Genomic DNA, 19,748 nt, shown 5'->3' with positions numbered 1-19,748 from the left:
GGGGCACCAGAGTTAGTATTTCATTGTCTTTAATGCTAAAAAGAAAAAGAAAATGTGATTAGAGGTAATTATATACACAGTTTTGTCTTCATTTGCATGAGGGCGGGACTTAATTCTGCTTAGTTTATACAATGTCTTGCTGTGTATCAAGGGCTGGCCTTAAACTGGTGATCTTCCTGTACTGGCTGGCCTCTCCAGTACTGGCTGGGATTATAGTTGTGTGCCTATACACCTGGCTCTATATTCCCATTTAACTTCCGTGAACCCAAGTCGGCTGTTGTTCAACTTTATACAAAAGATTTGGTGGAGCTGGTGTGGTGGTGGTACCCACCTGCAAATCCAGAGCTCATCATCTGAGGCTACAGGAGGCCCTGCCCTGAATAAAGAGAGAAGAGGGGGAAAGGTGTTCTCTCGTTGGTCTCAGTTCCTCTTCTTCCTCTCTTGGGTCCACTGGAGATTTCTGGATCCACTGGCAACTTCTGTCCCTGCCGCTCTCAAGACCACCAAACACCTCCACATCGGCAAACCGAGTGTGCATCTATTACCGAGGCTAACACAAATACCTCAGCAGCTGGCAGCATCCTGTTTCTTCTCTTCTCCTACTCTTAAATTTCACATAATTCCACCAGCTCTGTCTCAAAGACATGGTCACACTCTCCACTCCTCTCCCCTGCTCAGTTGTCTACACCACCTCCACCCTCACCTTGGATTTCAACCCCAGCCTCCAGCCCGACCTCCCTGCCTCCCTCCTAAGCCACAGTCTTTTCCCCCACCACAGGCAAAGTGATCCTTTCAGGACTGAAATTTAGGTTGTTCTGGTGGCTCAACATCTCACCAAGAAAAAAAAAATACCATGTCCTTGTCACAGCCAGCAAGTTCTGCATAACCTACCTGTACATGGCTCCCTCTTCAGCATCAGTTCGTACTGTTCCCCTCTGGTTGGTCGGTTCTACACTGTCCTCCCTGCTACTCTTCAGCTACCTCAAGCCTTGCATGTACCTTTCCCTCCACCTGGAAACACACACACACAGAGTGGGGGGGGGGATAGAGGGAGAGAGAGCGTGCCACTGTGTAGTCTGTACTCTCTTGGCATCTCATTCCTGACGCTTCCTTTGCTATCTAATAGCAATAAGAACAGGTATGAAGGTACCAACACCAAACCTGACTTCTTCTTGCCATAGAACTTACCATATTTATTTATTATCACTTGCTACTCGAATGGGGTCTGTAGAATGCAATCATCAATATAATCTCAGGTCTTGTCCTGACCAACCAAATCACAGCCTGAATATTTTAACAGAATCTTCAAGGGATCCATAGACCCCAGTGAAGTTTAGAAAGCACTGGACCACTTTCAAATGGTATAAAGATGGGACCTTGCTTGGATTATTACTACAACCTCAGGATGTTGAGGTACTCAAAACACAGACCGAATGAGTAGATGAATGAATGGGTAGATGAATGAATGCATGCATGCATGAACAGAATGTAGAGTCTATGGAATGGAACTCCAACTTGGTGATGTGTAAAGGAGCTTGGCAAAGGGCAAGAACAACATTCAGCATAAAAGTATCTTCTTTTTGTGAAGTACTAAGCTGGAGAACTCCAGACATCAGCAAACTTCTTCAAATAAAGCAGCCACTGACAAATTACTGTGAGTTCCTTAGTTGAAATAATATTCTAACATCTACCAGAATCTGCCAAACTGAAGGGAAAGGATGAAAGAAAGCTGAAATTTTACTAGGCTCCTTTTTCCATCCTGGGAGTCCCAGCAAGCAATAGGGAAGCAAAGCTGAATGGAAATTGAATACATTGGCTAGAGAAGCCACTCCAGGAGGAGGGGGTACATGTGAGCCCCAGAGAAAGGCAGGATTCTGGGTCCTCCTCTACTCTGTGCCGTGGGGACAAAGAACACTTTACTTTTCCTTTACCTGAAATGCCACTATCAACCCTAAGAACCCACCCACCCTTCAAAGTCCTGCTTCCAACTCTCCCTAAAGTTAACCACAGTCTAGCTTTATTAGCTCTGCTCACACAGTATTAGAGTTCAAGTCCTTCTTCGTGAGAGACTTCTGCAAAATGGTGACACCTTATTCAATCCTGTATCACCTACTCCAGCATCCCATCTAGCAAAACAAACATGCCAGCAATTTCTTCCATCTTTATAAGAACAGAAGGCACTCTGTGAGCAGTTACGTGTCCAGCACTGTTGTATCCTATGGTGCTTTAGCTCAGTCACCTAATCAGTCAGCCATCCAATAAGATTAGAGATTTTATTATCCCCATTTCACACTGGGGAGAGAAACAGGGGCCCCAAAGGCCAAGGTCACATTGAGCAGAGGTCCATGATGGGATGAGCACTATGTCTGCACACAGCAGGCACATTAAATGTTTGCAGATGTGAACCAAATAGGGAGGCAGTTAGGAAGGTTGGGACATCAGATTTGCACACAACTATTGTTGCTTGGAACCCAGATGGCAGAAGAGGATGAAGGGCATCAGCCTTCAGTAACTTCTTTCTTAAAACAGAAGTGACTGCCTGCGATCAAGGGTTCCATGGGACAGAGTTCAGAGACAGTGTCTTCAAGAGAGCACTAAGCATGACAACAGATTCCCCTTTATGTAGGAGGGAGGACTCCGATTAGGGCAAAGGGGTATGAAGTCTGGTGGTGGAAATCAGCTTGGAACACACTGCAAACACCCTGCAACAAAGGTGCTAGGAATTGGTGCAGTGTTTTCTAGAAACAAACCTATTTTTGTCCAATTTTTTTTCAACCAAAGCATAATGTCGGATTTATCCCTGTTAAAAATCAAGGGCCATCAATGATGCAAATGACAGACTGGAAGGCAGTCAGGACTTGGCTTCTCAGGTAACTAACTCGGCATCAGACACACACACACACATTGCAGAGGAGAACAGCACAGAACTGCAGCTGCCCATCAGAGCGAGCCCCAGGTAAGGTGACTGGTGGAAAGCCAATGGTCCCCAGCAAGAGTCATCTATCCCCCTGCCTCCCTCCTAAGAGTGCTTTCCCCCACAAGCCCCTTCAGATGCCCAGGCCTCTCCTCAGCTGGGAAAAAGCTGAAATCGGAGAACATGTGAAAGGAGGGGATAAGGTCCAGCCAGATGCTCAGTGTTCACTCTGCCATCAAGAAGCCAGTCATAAAATGGGATCTGTGGTCAAGCCACAGGACACTGCAGAGATCAGAAACAGTCAGTGGATCCACAGGTGGTGGCCTTGTCCACAGAAAACTGAGCATCAAGGGTGACAGCAGAAAAGGCACCCCAAAGCATAGAGAAACTGAGTCTAACGAGAAGATAGAAGATAAAGGGCCTCAGAGAACAACTATTTTAATAACTTCCTCCATCATTCTAATCAGTATCTATCCTACGCTTATGTCCTCATGGAAAATGAAGGGGAGGAGGACCCCAGACTGTGACTTGGGATGAAGATGAGAAGTCCCCTAGATAAGGTTCTGGCTGACTGAGACATGAGCCAAGTGAAGTCTCAGAGGCTGGTATGGAGCCAAGTACAAAGATTAAAAGGAAGATCAGAAATCCAAAACCCTGTCAGAGAAAATCGGCTGACATGGAGCTGAACCGGGTGACAGAGGAAAGCTAAACTTCACATATCACAGAGGGCTGGACAGGTTTCGGCCTCTGCACTCAGATGAACAACATCCAAAAGAGAAAAGCTCTCACACGGTTTACAAAACTATCAACGGATTGGATGCTTGTTAACTCTGTGATTTGGAGCCGATGGTCACCAAGGGGCTCCCAGGTCTTTATTGTGACTTCTCTCTCCACACTGTGCCACACAGATTCCCCAGAAGGTCGACTACTGAATTTTGGTACCATTAGAATCACAAGAAATCCCTTCACACACAGCCTTGACACACAGACCCTCATGTCAATGACTTTTAAGTGAACCAAAGGAAAATGGCTTTAAATTAAACATTTATATAGATACAGTCAATCAGAACACGTATTTAAAACAGCTGTAAGCACCTTCAAAACTGGGAATTTCAGTCCGATGTGGGGAAAGGACACGCACAGGTGGGGAGCACGCATGGGGGGGGGGCGGTTCCTTCTTGGTCCTCACTAAAAGCTGCATGCAGCACTACAGAAACCAATTACTTGAAGTGAGAGGTTTGTGCTTGATAAAACGAATGTATCTATAGTCCAGAATTCCACCACAAACACAAAAGCTTGCCCTTTACAGGCACCACAGCAATCATTCTTACTTCAAAGCCCACTGATGGCACTGTCTAAGTTTCGAAGCACTTCGGCAGAATAATTCTGTCCAAATAGTTACAACAGATCCACAAAATTGTTCATGGAACTATAAAAAAAAAAATCTGTTTCTGAAGGATCGTTACAAGTCTGAGACCCAAGCATGACTGTTTTTAAACAAGCCTCTTGCAAATAATAGGTTATACACTTAATCAATGCCTGGACCTTTTGCAAGGTGCAATCAATTATTTTAAGTATCTCATTACCAAAAGGGGGAAAGAAAAAAATAAACCTCTTATAAGCAAAGGGAAAAGGTTCTTTCATCACAGAAATTGCTTCAAACTCTCAGGTCATTCCTTGCAAAGACAAAGTGAATATTAGCAACAGGAAGCTCAAAACACAGTGAATGGCTCCATTCCTAACATGTCCCACTACCTACGTCCCCTTTGGGGCTGTTCCAACAACACCATGTCTAGCTAAACGGGCCGGGTTTGTGGGACCATCAGGAAGCATTTGCAACTTGTCCAGGAAAAAAAAGATAAAAACGTGCCGCTTTCTTCTCCGCCCACGATGCCTTTCCACAGACAGATTTCTGACAGTTCTCCCACTGTTGTAACTGCTAAGCGCAGAGAAAAGCCCAGCGGTGCTGCAAAGAGCCCACCGCCCACCACCAACCGCTTAAGCAGCTCCAGACCCCGCCGCGGGCACAAGTGCTTACCCGAGTCGGCCCGACAGTGCCCGGGAAGGGCAGCCAGCAGCAAGAGTCCCAGCAGCAGCGGCCGCAGAGGCGGCGCATCCTGGGACCCGCGGGCCCCGGAGCTCCTCACGCCCTGGAAGCGCGCGGCGATTCGGCCCGCCCCGCAGAGCCCACGCTCCCGGGGCTGGTCCCTGGGCTCCAGTGCCATCGGCCCAGCATCGCTCGAGCCCTGGGGCTTCGCCTCCTGCAGAGCCATAGGGACAGTTCACACATCCAGGCCGCTGCCTCGTTCCACACCGCGCCGGGGAGCCCAGCCCTCGGCGCACCGCTCCTCACAGGGCATCTCCGGCCATGGCCCGGGAGTCGGAGGGAGGCGGGAGGCTCGAGCCGCTCCCTCGCCCTGCCTCGGTCTGGGGCGGGCTCGGCGGAGCCGCGGCTTCACGCGCGCGGGGACCGGCGCCGCATGGGGTTCCCACGGTGCGGCGAGGGTGGGACGGGTGGATCCCGGGTCCTCTCCCCGGGGCCGGATGCTGCACGCCGAGCGCGAGGCTGCGAGGCGCGGAACTCCGCGGCCCTGGCTCGTGCAGCCTGCCGCCCGCCGCCGCCCCTACGCCGGGATCTCTGTTCCCGCTGGTTCGCTCGATCGCTAGGCTCCTGCTCCGGCGAGTGCTACTGCAGCTCAGAGCGGCGCCTCATTGACAAAGAAATCACGTAGCACCGGAGCGGGCGAAGGAGGCGAGGCAGGCGCGCGCGCGCGCGCGCATCCCTGCGCGGAACCACCGCGCGCCCCCCGCTTCCGCGCGCGGGGCTCGAACCATGCCCTGCACGGGCGAGGTCCTTCCTCGTTGGAGTGGGGGTGGCTTCCTTCCGACCCGTGTCTCCATTATATCGAGGAGGAAAGGTCAGCGGAGATAGTCCTCTGACCAAGGAAGGGACTAGACGTGATCATGGTCAACCTGCTGAGGGAGCTAGGTCTTCAGCCTGCATCTTGTAAGCTCTCTGAGGATGAGCAGAGCTTTGTGCAAGTTGTCCACTACTTCTCTGAGGGTCTGGCAGACACCTGCATGCCAGATTTAGCCCCAAAGAACTGAAGTTGTGGCCTATTTGCAGTGAAACGCTGATGTAAATAAAACACATTATAAACATTTGTTACACCCATACCACAGGAGAGGCAATGCACTGACCTTTGGGACAACTACGTTTCCAAAAAGTCTCCCCCAATTAAGAGAGTCACTCGTAGTGGGACAAACGGGGGAATCAGCTGAATTGCCTTCTGCTCTTATCCTTGTTCTGCCTTCGTGCCCTTGAACCGGCTGCCTAGTGCGCAGGTACTTTAAGCACCCTTCAGTCAATAAGTCCATGGCTTGCCAGTTACTGTGTTAGCCACTAGGCATATAAGCAATGAGGAAAAAACATTCACGCTGACCTGGTGAAACTCATCTGTTCGTACAATAGTATTCGTTCATCCTGAACTGCCTATTATATGCCAGGCCCTATTCCAGACACTTGGACAACAGCCACAAGCATAATCCCTGTAGGTAATAAATTGACTACCAGATAGTGCTAAAAAGCCTCAGAGATAGTGGTAAGGTAAAAGAATGGAAAGTGGGAATAGGGGTTTGAAGTATTAAACAGGATGAAAAGGAGTACCCTGTGAAGGTGACATTTAAGAGAAGACCAGGAGGTCAAGAGACAAGCCAAGCTGAAGGAGCATTCTAGATAAAGTAATCCATAACCGAGGCTGGCCTGGCCTGGAGTGTTCAAGGAATAGCAAACTGGAAGGTGCTGAGAGATGGAAGCCAGCCCCCACCCCCACCTGCTCAGCGCAGAAAGCTGGCATCATTCTGGTGAAATGTTTACTCCCCCTCACCTGTGTCTGTAGAATAGCAGTAACACTGTGTTGTGGAGAAGATGCATTGTTCCATGCTGACTTTTCAGATAATGTCCTATCATGCAGTTCAGATTTGTTGCAATGGACCAGTACAGGTTGAGTATTCCTAATCTTAAAATCTAAAATGCTCAAAAAGTTCCATGGCTGGTGAGATGGCTCATGGAGCAAAGGTGCCAGGTGGTGGTGGCACACACCTTTAATCCCAGCACTCAGGAGGCAGGTTCAAAGCCAGACTGGTCGACAGAGTGAGTTCCAGGACAGCCAGAGCTACTCAGAGGAGAGAAAGAGGAAAGGAAAAAAGAAAGGAGGGAGGGAGAGAGAGGGAGAAAAAAAAAAGAGGGAGGAAGGGAGGAATTTTAGTTACAGTTTTTCCCCAAATAATAAGACTAGAGTCATTTTGAGGTGCAGAGAAGGCCCATTCTTGGAGGTTATCCATCCTTACAAGGTCTGAGGAATGGCAAGTGGTAATCCCAAACACAAGGAAATGGGATAGGGATGGTGGCAGGCAGTCTAGGAAAGGTCTAACTGACGGACATGCCACAGATTGCTTTTCAGTTTCTGATTGTTAGGTTGAGTGGCTCTGTCCTCCAACAAGGCTGGACTTGAGACCAGACACCATTGCATCCCTCAAGAAGCTCACAGTCCAGTAAGCAAAGCAGGTACACAATGACCACTTTACAGCAAGGTAAGAGTGTGACAAAGATAAGTGAGGATTGTCCATCCCCATGGGAACAGAGATATGAGAAGATCACCCAGCCCCCATGGGAACGTGGATTCTTTCTGCCTTCAATAGGGAGAAAGACACAAAACACCTAAAGTAGCAGTTTTCCAGGCACAGCAAAGGGCCAAGTAAGACATCATAAAAGGTTTAGCATCATGGTGGGAAAGGAAAGGAATCTAGAGAGGGCAGCACATGGGCCCTCGGGGAAGGGGATACCCTGCTTCAGGCAGGAGGACCACAGTGGAAGCAGATGCTAAGAACCTGAGATGCTAGTCTCCAGAACTTCCACCTTAGCCAATAAAGTGGAAGCTGTTTCCTCAGGACCAGAAATCTTGGTGAGGCTTTCAGGGGAGTGGAGAGAACGAGACAGGGTCTTCCTTCCTTCAGAACACATTGTGTAATGTAACCGAGGCTGGCCTGAAACTCATAGCAATTCTCCTGCCTCAGTTCCCAAGGCACTAAAATTATAGATATGAGTTGCCATGGCATTTTGTTTAAATTTTGAATTGATGAGTCCTCATTTGGCAAACAGACAAACCAAACCCTTATGTTGATTTAAATTTAAGATCTGCCCTCTACTAGCTAATGACTGAGAAAACAGTATCTCTGTAAACCTCATCTATAAAGCTGAAATGATCCAAGTAATTCCCACATGGGATTGTTTTAAGGATTGAGTTGATACATGTCAATCATTTAGACATACACTTGACATACAGTAAGTGCTCAATCAATCTTATTATGTATTATATGATAATCACAACCCTCTTAATCCATAAACCCTTGTATTCATTTTTAGTATTCTTAACTGGGGCTTTGGGACGTCCTTGTGTGTTGAGTTTATTGTTTAAAGAGTCAAGCGTTGTCTCAAGAAGCTTTTCACTGTGTGGGCAGAAGGCTCCACCTCTGAGCAGTGATTTCAGGCCCTGGGCTGAGCTTTCTGTCATTATTCTGGGGCGCACATCTAGACCTCTTTTTGCAACAAGCAGTTGTTGCTCCCCAAGTCATCATTTCACACCCATATGCCTTCCAATTCATTCGCAAACCTTTCTTTCCCATAGCCACGTGAGTTCTAAATGTCAGCCTCTGCAGAGACCTAAGTCTTGTGTCCACCCTCTCTGAGCTCAACCCTGGAGGTCCAGTGGGGCAGATGAGCAACCACATACCAGTGCCCCTGCTCAGAGCAGGGGAGGATGCTGGAGGGATCATGAAAAGCAGAGGGCCAGGAGAAAAGGCTGAAGGAGTGAATGAGGAATTCACCCCTCCCCCAGTGGGAACCAATGCCTATCCTTTGTTTCAAGTAGCTCCTAGAGTCCTCATTGTTCAGAATGAAAGGGAGTCTGGAAAGGTGCATCCCAGTTAAGAGCACATGCTTCTCTTGCAGAAGGACCTGACTTTGGTTCCCAGCACCTGCACTAGCAGCTCACAGGTATCCTCTACTCCAGTTCCAATGGATCTGATACTGCCTTCTGGCTTCCAGAGGAACCCAAGCACAAACACTGTAACATCCACATACATAAAATAGAAGTAAGATATAAAATATTTAAAATGGAAAGGGTTTCTTTTTTTCTTTTTCTTTTTTTAATATGGCAGTTTCTCCAGAGGCTGTGAGATCTGACATCACAAAACTGTGCAGCCTTATATTACACACTTCCTCCAAGAAGGGAAGAGATATGAAATAAAATGTGTATGTGGTTTCTCTTGCTTCTAATGCCCCTGACAAAATATTAGCTATTACTGATGCATTTCAGAGTCCTTCCTACATCTCACTTGCCTGGCCCTGAGAAAAGTACTTAATATAGCTATGTGGGTATCTTGTAGAAAGAACTGCCTGGAAGGGCCAAAAGATACAGTGGAATTAGCAATGCCAGAGGGCAGTGGGGAGTATGGGAGTGTTCCAGTCAAAGAAATAAGGAAAGTCACTCCCCACTGCACCCACCACATAGAGTGGACTGAGGAGAGCGAAGCAAAAATGTAGGCCTTCTTGGTTTCCCTTTCTTTGGATACCTCTACCCCCTCTAAAAAGAGCTTCCCAGGTTTCAGCCTCAAGGCCTGAGATGGCAGACAGGCTCACCAGGAGCAGGTAACACCCACCAGGAGCAGCTGCCAGCTCCTGGGTGGGTGAGGCTGGATTTAGTCCTCACAGAGGACCTCTGCAGAAGCCTAGCAACTCAGTGTTTGTTGACTTAAACTTCACTCCTGGTTGATAACATTTCCACACCCCCAGGTTCTAGTTAATTACCCTCTAAGTCCTTCAGGGGTAGGAGGCAGCATAGTCTATCCTTTATTTTCAAGTCATCAGGGGCCATTTTTGTCTTGATGATATCCCTGATGCCTCTGGGATTCTCCAGTCAGAGCAGAGACATGGTCACCTCCCTCTCCCTGGTGACACTATGAGGCTAGCTAATTTTTACTGTATCTCTAGATCCCTGGCTCTTTCTTTAGTTTTGTTGTTTGTTTGTTTGTTTTTGAGGGTTTTTTGTTTTGTTTTTGTTTGTTTTGTCAAGCTGCAGTGGGATAGGGACTAGGACTGGCTGTGAGAAATGTTAGTGATTTACAACTAACTTCAAGCCCTGAATCCATCAGTCCATTGCTCTTGGCTTCAGTACACCCAAGATGTCCAAATATCTACCCGAGATGTCAAGGTACCCAAGACAAATGAAAGTACATGCCACAAATATTTCCATTTAAATATTTATAGCAGCATTACTCATAATATCCGGAAGCGGAAACAGTCTAAATGTCCATCAATGAAAAGATAAACAAGTTTGGTACAACTGAACATTGTTCCCCAGAGATTAGGAACAGGAGAACACTGTTATGTGCTACTACACCAAGGAACCCAAGGACACCGTGACAGATGAAAGAAGCCAATTACAGAGGCTATATGGTTTATGACTCTAGTTATACAAAGAGGCAAGTCCAAAGAGACCAAAAAAAGGAGATTCCTGCCACCAAGGGATTAAGGATGCTATGTCACAAAAGTTTCTTTCTAGGGTGATAGAAATATTCTCAACTAGATTGTGGTACAGGTTACATCGTTCTGTAAGTGTACAAAAATTGATGTCATATAAATTCTATTGGAGATACATTGGGGATTGAACCCAGAGCCTCTCAGACACCATATGAGGGCTCTACCACTGAGCTGCATCCCCAGCCTCATAAATCATGGCTTAATAAAAACTGTTCAAAACAAAAGCTGGACCTGGAAGAAGAGGCTCAATACATTTTAGATGCTGTCACATAATTCTTTCCTGAACACATAAAAAGATTTTGTACTTAAATTTTCACTTTGAAGTACTATCTTTTTTTGAAAGTTCATTAAGAAGTATATTATAAAGATACATACATATCCTAACAAGGATATTAGCACATCAGCAATAAATGTCATCACCTGAAACAACAAGTGTTCCCTTTATTTGCCAAAATGTGTCCGTTTTATAAGGAGACCTGATTAATGCATCTGGGACTAGAGCGATCCATTTAGAAGTAACAGGCAAACTCGTAATACCACTTTTCATTCTAGAGTGCCAGCAGAGTGTCTGACAATAGATACTTCCTGTATATTAACCCAACTGTTTACCTTCTTGTCACAATGGCTGCTTGAACCCTCATTTTGATCTTCACTCCATTCATGAAATAACCGTTGTTTTTGATCTCCAGCAAGATGTTCTATGGGGTTGTGAAGATGAGTTAGGAAAAATCCATACCCTTGGAGGTCTCAGAGTACAGCAAGGGAGAAACAAAATTATAAAGCAATCACTTATGCTATAGGTGAAATGGCATATGTACTTTGAGCTCTTCCAGTGTTAGGAGAGGCTTACAAAGGCTACTGGAGAGGAGGCTTGGTAAGCAGATAAGATGAGGGCAGGAAAGAGAGCACTTCCACCATGCAAAGATGCAAAAGTAGGAATCCATCAGCTGCTAATGCAGCTGTTCTGTACAAGGAACCACAAGTTTTATTGAGGGAAGACATCATAGGGAACCTGGTGGCCTCCTCAGAGTTGGACAGTAACCCAAACACCAAACATCAAGATTTTTGCACTTTGGAGATTCTGGCAGGCAGAGCTCTCTTTTGGCCTACAGGGTATCACCTCTTCCCCTGGCCCGGATTTCTTGTCATCTCCACTGCTACTAAATGTATGAAAACTGAATTCTAGAAAGACCACTTGGGCAGGTAATGAAGCAGGAAGGCATGGGTGGATTGGGAGACAGGAAGTCAGGCACATGACACAGTTCCCAGGTCTGAGCCAAGGCAAGGTGGGGAGGGTGGAGGACAGAAGAACTGTGTTGGCTTGGACAGTGATAACTAATGATGCCAAGTGGAGGGGAAAGTCAAGGTCTGAGAATGCAGAAAAAGCAGAGAGAGAGAGAGAGAGAGAGAGAGAGAGAGAGAGAGGGAGGGAGGGAGGGAGAGAGGGAGGGGGAGGGAGGGGGAGGGAGGGAGAGAGAGAACAAGAGCCTTAGAGAACACCTAAGCAGCCACATCTCTTGGGTGGATCCAAGTATCCTAAGCATTAAAGCACATGCAAATGTCACAGGAGTTCACCCAGCATCTCTATTCTAACAAACTCCACGTGATACCAATGTTGACTGCTATGCCACACATTTGAGTAACATAGACATATGCTTTAGCTTAACCCAAGAATTTCTTTAAAATAAAGTTCCTGGACTTGAGCAGCTTTTGAAAAGCTTTTCCTGCCTCCTCAAAAGAACAAAGCCAAGGTATAGGACAATGTGGTTCCCCACAATGACTGTGTGCCATGCAGTTGCTATCTTCCCCTCCCCATGTCTGTTGTTTTTAGCTAATGGTACCACAGGAACCACTGTGTACAGTTCCAACCCCAAGAACATCATTCAGTTGGGTGCCTTTAGTCCCAGCACTCAGGAGGCAGAGGCAGGAAATCTCTGAGACCAACCTAGTCTACACAGGAGTTCTCTGCCAGCCAGAGCTACAACGTGAGACCCAGTCTAAAGAGGAGAGGGAGGGAGGGAGGGATGGAGGGATGGAAAAAGAAGGTTTGGGAGGGAGGAAAGGAGGGAGGGATGGAGGGATGGAGGGAGGGAGGGAGGGAAGGAAGGACCATGTATGTCAAGGTCCAGCTCTGCACCTTTCCCCTTTTCCCATGTCCAGTATTCCTAACTCCATCCAGGGTTAGGAATTCCTATCCTTCTTCCAGGGTCTAACAAATGAACAAGACTAGAGCCATGCACATATCTGTAGCCAGCAGCAGAGTTGCCTCAAAGAAGGGATCAAAATGAACCACAAGATAAGACTATTGTTTTCAGCTCCTAAAACTTTAGCGGTCATTTGTTACTACAGTAAATCACCCAAAGTACACTAATTAATGAAAGAACAGATGACACAGTGTAGTCAAAAATGAATTTTTAATGAAAAGTTATTGAGCTGTCAAACATTATTTTTATGGAAACCATGGAACTATACAATAAGGCTGTGGTATGATTATAACTGTCTTGGTTATGTGAATGCCCTTTCTGAGGACAATTTAAAGAATATCAACCTTGGCTTGAGAGCTCTGATTACAGTACAGCATCCTTCCAGTGAGCTAGTCACAGTCCCCACTTCCTAGTAGTTTGAGCTATAGACATCAGTGGTTAAGTGCTGAGTGCTTTATGGGTGTCTGCAGAGATGGGCGGATGTGACACGTACCAGCTTCTCAGAGCTAATGACTAAATTTTCAGGAATTTTGTGAGCTCCTTGTTAAACACAGTCATTATTTTTAAATCAAATTACAAAAGTTACAATTAAATGCCATTAAAAATCAATTGTTGACACAGGCAGTGCTCATATTCCGTGGTTCCAACGTGCATGAATTTCACTTACCGCCATTTAGTTAAATAACATTAATTTGCCAATAATACAGATTCATTTTTAGTTGTCACAACATAAGTGTCAGTGGCTACATAAGTAAACTTTGTTAACTCTTCAGTCTATAAATCACGAATACACATGCCAATCACACTACATTTTTCAAAGACTTGCAGTGACTAATCATTGCTCTGTCATTGGGTCTAGGCAGACAGCAAAGTGTGTGACTGGTTACCTTTAGGTCTTCCAGAGTAATGAGCCTACATAACATTTTTAAAAAGTGGATGATCAGGAGCTGGGAAAGTGGCTTGGTGGTAAGAGCACTTGCTGTGAAAGCTAGAGGGCATGAGTTCAAATCCCCAGCAACCATGTAAAAGCTGGGCAAAGCTGTGTGTTCCTATATATAATTCCAGCATTGAGAGCAGGCCAGGGGATAGAGAGAGGAAGAGCCAAAATGGTGAGTTTCTGGATCAGTGAAAAAGCTTACCTACAAAAATGGGGGAGGGGAGGGGAGGGGAGGGAGAGAGGGAGGGAAAGACATTTGACAACCTCTCTGGCCTCTGCACACTGTGGCACACTGCACACATGCACATATACACTACAGGGAGAGAGACAGAGAGTGAGAGAGGGAGACAGAGAGGGAGAGAGAGACAGAGGGAGAGAGAGACAGAGAGACAGAGAGAGACAGAGAGAGACAGAGGGAGAGAGACAGAGAGACAGAGAGAGGGAGAAAGAGAGACAGAGAGAGGGAAGGAGAGAGAGGAAGACTTGTCTAGCAAAGATGAAAGAAGAAAAGAATAAAGCAATGACTACAGGGTAAATGGACTCAGAACTGGTAGCTCATTGTGGGAATGTTGTCATGCACTGTTCAGATTATTCAGACAAATCTGGGGGGTTCTCAGGAAGGACAAATTTATCCACATCCATGAGCAAAGTGGTTCTGACAAAAAGCACAAAGATATCCAGGGAGGAAGCAACATGGAGGAACTTCACGTTAGAGGGCCTCCCGGACAGTCAAGTTAAGGAAATCATGAAGCATAAAATGCAAGAAGCTCACCCACACTTGTCAATAGCACAACAATTTGCCAAGGAATAGGAACAGTGTCATCTTTGGAGGGGAGTTACAGGGCAAATCAGTCTTCACAGCAGCAACGTTTTACGTAATTACACTACATGAGCTTTAGTTTCACTTCTCCAAACATTTTAGCTGTGACAGAAGACTCTGTAATACCTTCACACAGAAGCTTAAAGGTCGTGAGTGGCTGGAAGTTTCTATTGATTACAACTTTCAGGGACTAATTGCACTCACCACTTTCCGCTTCCCAGTTGTGCTACTATTCTGTTATCTCCATGATCTAAGTTATTTCTGTCCATTGGATCTCTATCAAATGCAGTTTCTCTTTTCATGTCCAACGATACCAGGCAAGTGGTTTGAAATTGTGCCTGGTGGAAGAATTTACCTATGGACCGGCAAACACTTGCCAGGCTGCTCTCTGTTGACTGTCTAGATTTAAGAGTGTTGGAAAACCTGGCATGTGCCTGTAATTTCAGCCCATACAAGGCTGAAGCAAGAGGTGTGTAAATTCAAGACCAGTCTAGACTACATATCGAGAACTTAGACAGGTAGGTAGGTAGGCAATAGATGGACAGATAGATGATGGACAGACAGACAGTGTTGTAAAACCATTAATGCAAATTCAATTTAGGAGTCTCCTTAGCAGCCACACATTGTGAACAGGAAGAAATGAGGGAGACATGTTTTAGTACATGATAACCACCATCAGACAGAACAAAGAATCCACTTGTGTCATTTATGAATGAGATGTTACAGTATGTGTGCCTTTGTTTCACTTCAGTCTTATATGGGGGGCAGGCACAAACATTTATGCCCTAACCTGTTCATGAATGACATTTAAATCAGATCACAGCTAGTATTGGATTACTCATAGCTTGATTTTTTTTTTTTTTTGGTCAAAACATGTCTGGATTATAGTCTTAGGCTGCATACACACACAAGAGTTTAGTAAAATGCAACCAACATCCTTTGATCCCATCTTATGAGAACCAATATAGAATTTCTAAGTACTCATTATGTACTAAACATTCTCTATATTGACTTATAGAAAAGCTGAGTACATATACACACACCTTCCCACGCAACAGTAAAAAAATCTATTGGACATAGAAGACATAGTCAGAAAACTTGTTGAAGGGGGCAAAACTATAAAACTGTATTCTTCTCTGTTGTTATGAATCAACTACAGTGTCTCTGGGCCTTTTCATTCTTCCTAAAAAATAAAGTTAAAAAGTAGGGGGTGGGTAAAAGAAGATAATCTAGGTTTTGATAAGTGAGTTTTTTCTCCTTCCAAAGCTGACAAATCCTAGGTTTTATTTCCTTTGCTGAAGACAAAATAATCTATATATTTCTGACTCTATGGCAGGTATGTATAGTGGGTAGAGGGATGGATAAACACATAAGGTCTTCCTTCAATATACTTGGAGTACTTTTGGTTTTTAAAACTTTATTTGTACAACTGAAAACCCCCTCAGATTAGACTATAATGTCCACAGGACACAAGATATACTGCCCTTAGTTCTGCTTTGTTTTAGATATGAAACGAACTTTTAGAGAACTCTTCCTCCCTCTGCTGGTCAGTATGGAACATCACATCATATTGAACAGAATGACCAACCATGAAATTAGATGCCCAGACCAAGTCAGGGCTGATGAGGCTTGCTTGGTTTTTGTTATGCATTTTTAAGCAATGCTTTGAATTCGTTGCCAGCTTGCCTTGTTGTGTACTTGCTGAGCCCCGGGCCTGGAGAGTTTACTTTCCATGTCCGTGTTATCAGCCTGGTCAGGTCTGTCACTGTTGCTCTGAGTTTGCAACCCACCAGTTCCTTCACTTAAAAGAGTAAACTGAAGCCCAAACTTGCTCACAATCATACATCATAACCAAAAAAAGCACGAAAGAGTAAATGTATCCCTCCAAATTCCATTCAACAGATAACTGTTAAATTAATTCCCTTTAAAAAAATAAAAGTCTTTCTACGTACGAGTATTTTGCCTGCATGTACTTCTATGCACCACCTGTATGCAGTGCCTTGAGAAGCCAGGAAAAGGAGTCAGTTCCCCTGAATTACAGCATTTCAGACAGTTGGGGACCACTGCCATGTGGGTGCTGGGAATTGACCCAGGTTCTCTGCAAAAGCAGCCAGTGCCCTTTGTTTGTTTGTTTGTTTTTCAAGGCAGGGTTTCTTTGTGTAGCCCTGGCTGTTCAGGAACTCACTGTAGATCCAGCTTGCCTCACAGAGATCTGCCTGCCTCTGCTTCCCAAGTGCTTGGATTGAAGGTGTGTGACACCATCGCCCAGCTCTTAACCACTTAACTATCTCTGCAGCCCCAAGTTTGTTTATTTACTTAGCAAATATTTTAGTACCTACTGCAGTCAGGCATAAAGCAAATGCCAAAGATATATAGTCTACAAGATAAAAATGGTGCAATTCAGAGTTTCTAATTAGTGAGACAGACTGGATAAAAGGGATGAGGGACCATAGTAAGGCCTCATATATACAAAGTTAAACAGTACATTCAACGTAAGAAATAAACGTAAATCATAATATAGTATTATGTTATGAAATGCTCAAATTTAAGCATTGCTATTTGTAAAAGAAAAAGGTGAGGCTGGAGAGATGGTTTATCAGTTAAGAGTCTTGCGGAGGGCCTGGGTTCACTTCCCAACACCAACATGGCAGTGTACAACCACAGTTCCAGGTCATATGTATGGCACCTTCTTATGGCCTCTACAGACACTAGGCATGCACATGGTGCACATACATGCGTGCACACAAAACAATCATACACATACAAAAGTAAATCCTTTTTTAAAAAAGAAAAAAAAAACGAGCAAGTTCTTTGTATTATCCATCTTTAACGGTTAGAACAAACCCATTTACTTTAAATTGAGAGCCTGGGCATGAAAAATGTTGGAGGTTTGTAAACTATGCAAAACCCTTCTTGTAAATCAAAAGTAGAAAACAGAAACTGGGCCAGCAAGATGGCTCATTTAAAGGCACTTCTCATGCAAGCCTGGTGACCGGAGTCTGGTCCCCAGGGCCAATGTAAAAGTGCAAGAAGGGAGAAACTCCACAAAGCTGTTCTGATGTTTACATATGCACTGTGGCACATGCTTTCATGTGTACACAGGCATACATGCAACACATGTAGACACACACGCACACTCACACACACCAACAAAGGTAAAAAGAAGCCTTTCTTGTATGTAAATTTTTTAAAATGTTTCTATGAATTTCCCAAGCATATTGAAATCTGTATTATTTTCTAGATGGAAAATGTATTACTTTTTACTTCCTATGACTACACTTATCATATAAGAGCATAGATAGGGTCAATAAGATAGGACAATGTCATCACAAATGGTACAAAACCTACATGACATGGACCAGAGGCCTAACAGAAAACTATAAAAGCCCTGGAACACAGGAAAAAGCATTCAAAACTTCACAATCAAGAAGCATCTTAGAGCCGGGCAGTGGTGGCACAGGCCTTTCATCCCAGCACTATAGAGGCAGAGGCAGGTGGATCCCTGTGAATTTGATACCAGCTTGGTCTACAAAGTGAGGTCCAGGACAGCCAGGGCCATTATACATAGAAACCTTGTCTTGAAAAACAAACAAATAAATCTTAAGAAACACACAGCAAAACCACAAAGGGGAAAAATGGCAGTAAGTTGGGCTTTATTAAAATTCACAACTTTCACTCTTCCAAATACTATGTTAAAGTAAAAGGGAGCTGGTGTAGTGGCACATGCCAGGGGGATCTGGAGGCCCCAGCAGCTTGAGCTACAGAGAGTTCAAGGTCAGCTTGGATAAGGAGACTGTCTCTAGAGAGAGAAAAAGACACATTAGAGGGACTTCAACCCTGTAGCCTATTCTACATGGGCCAACCAGACTGAATTTTTAAAAACGCAGACTAGCTTGCATTTGGCCACTTAAATTCCCTTTATAGGTTCTCAGTGTCTGGAATCAAGTCTACATACATCCTTTCTTCGGCAGAAGGCTGCATACCTACTGCCTCTACACTGCACCCATGCACTGAGCTCAAATATCCTTCTTTTGATTCTATTAAAAGCCCATATTCTAGGTAAGCTTTTGTGCTGTTCTCCCCTTGTGTGACTTTGACCAATGGCAAATACCCAGCATTTGGAACACAGATACTTTGTATTTTGAACGTCATGTGCCAGGCAAGATAGCAGGTGCCAGTTTAAGTGTTCACTCAAAGACATTTCCATGATGTTAACCTTCAACCCCTTCAGAAAAAGATTTCTATAGCCCTAGATCCACTTAAATACTCAGTACTCCTTGGTATTCCCCAAGGTTGAGTATACCTTCAGGCAAATTGTAATAAACTCTGTATTTCCTCTAAATATAGGACCAGTGTTTGAGCATTAGTGACAGTTTTTTGTTGTTGCTGCGGTTTATTTTTTAAGAACCCAACCTCACAACAACTAAAAGAAAAGTGTCTGCTAGGTTAGAAGACAACCAGAATGCTCACATACTGCAGTGCAAACTAGGGACTAGAGAACACTGTGTGGTCATATCTTGCTTGTTCAAATAAAGCTTTTCTGAGGGTCAGAGCTAACCATAGAGGTCTGAAGGAAGCAAGGTAGCTGGGCAGAAACAGGATATAAGCAGAGAGAAACAGGAACTCGCTCTCTTGTCTGCTGAGATGCCTAAGGAGGTAAGGTGTGCTGTGGCTTGCTCCTTCCCCCTGATCTCTCAGCCTTTCCCTCGATATCTGACTACTGGTTTTTATTACTTAGACCAATTAAGAGCTCTGTTTACATTTTGGCACCCAACATGGGGCCCAAACCCACAATCCTGAGATTAAGATTCTCATGCTCTACCAACTGAGCTAGAAGTGACATACACACACATATATAAATATGTATACATAGCCCTTATGATCTATTAATTATTCCTACACATACACTGCATATACATGTGTTCTCCAAAGGTTGGACAATGATGTCCACAGCAGCACTATTCCAAATACCTAAAAGGGGCAAACTTATCCAAACAACCATCGACAAAATCAGTAAACACATACACACAAAATACTAAAGTAACATGAGTTTAAATGCAATTATTGTTGAAAGAAGCAAACACTAAAATATTCATCTATGTTATACTTCAATTGCAAGCTTGTGGAGGAATATATATTCACAGGTGTGTTTCAGCTTAGCTCTGGATTTGACCCTGAACACCAAGACAGGGGTCCCTAATCACTGCTCTGCCCTAATGGAGTGTTTCCCCACACCCCTGCCTCAGATCTGTGTCCAAAGTCAAGGACTGGAG

The sequence above is a fragment of the Phodopus roborovskii genome, unplaced genomic scaffold (genome assembly GCF_943737965.1).
Source record: "Phodopus roborovskii unplaced genomic scaffold, PHOROB, whole genome shotgun sequence".
Lineage (NCBI taxonomy): Eukaryota > Metazoa > Chordata > Mammalia > Rodentia > Cricetidae > Phodopus > Phodopus roborovskii.
This window is presented reverse-complemented; position numbering follows the sequence as displayed.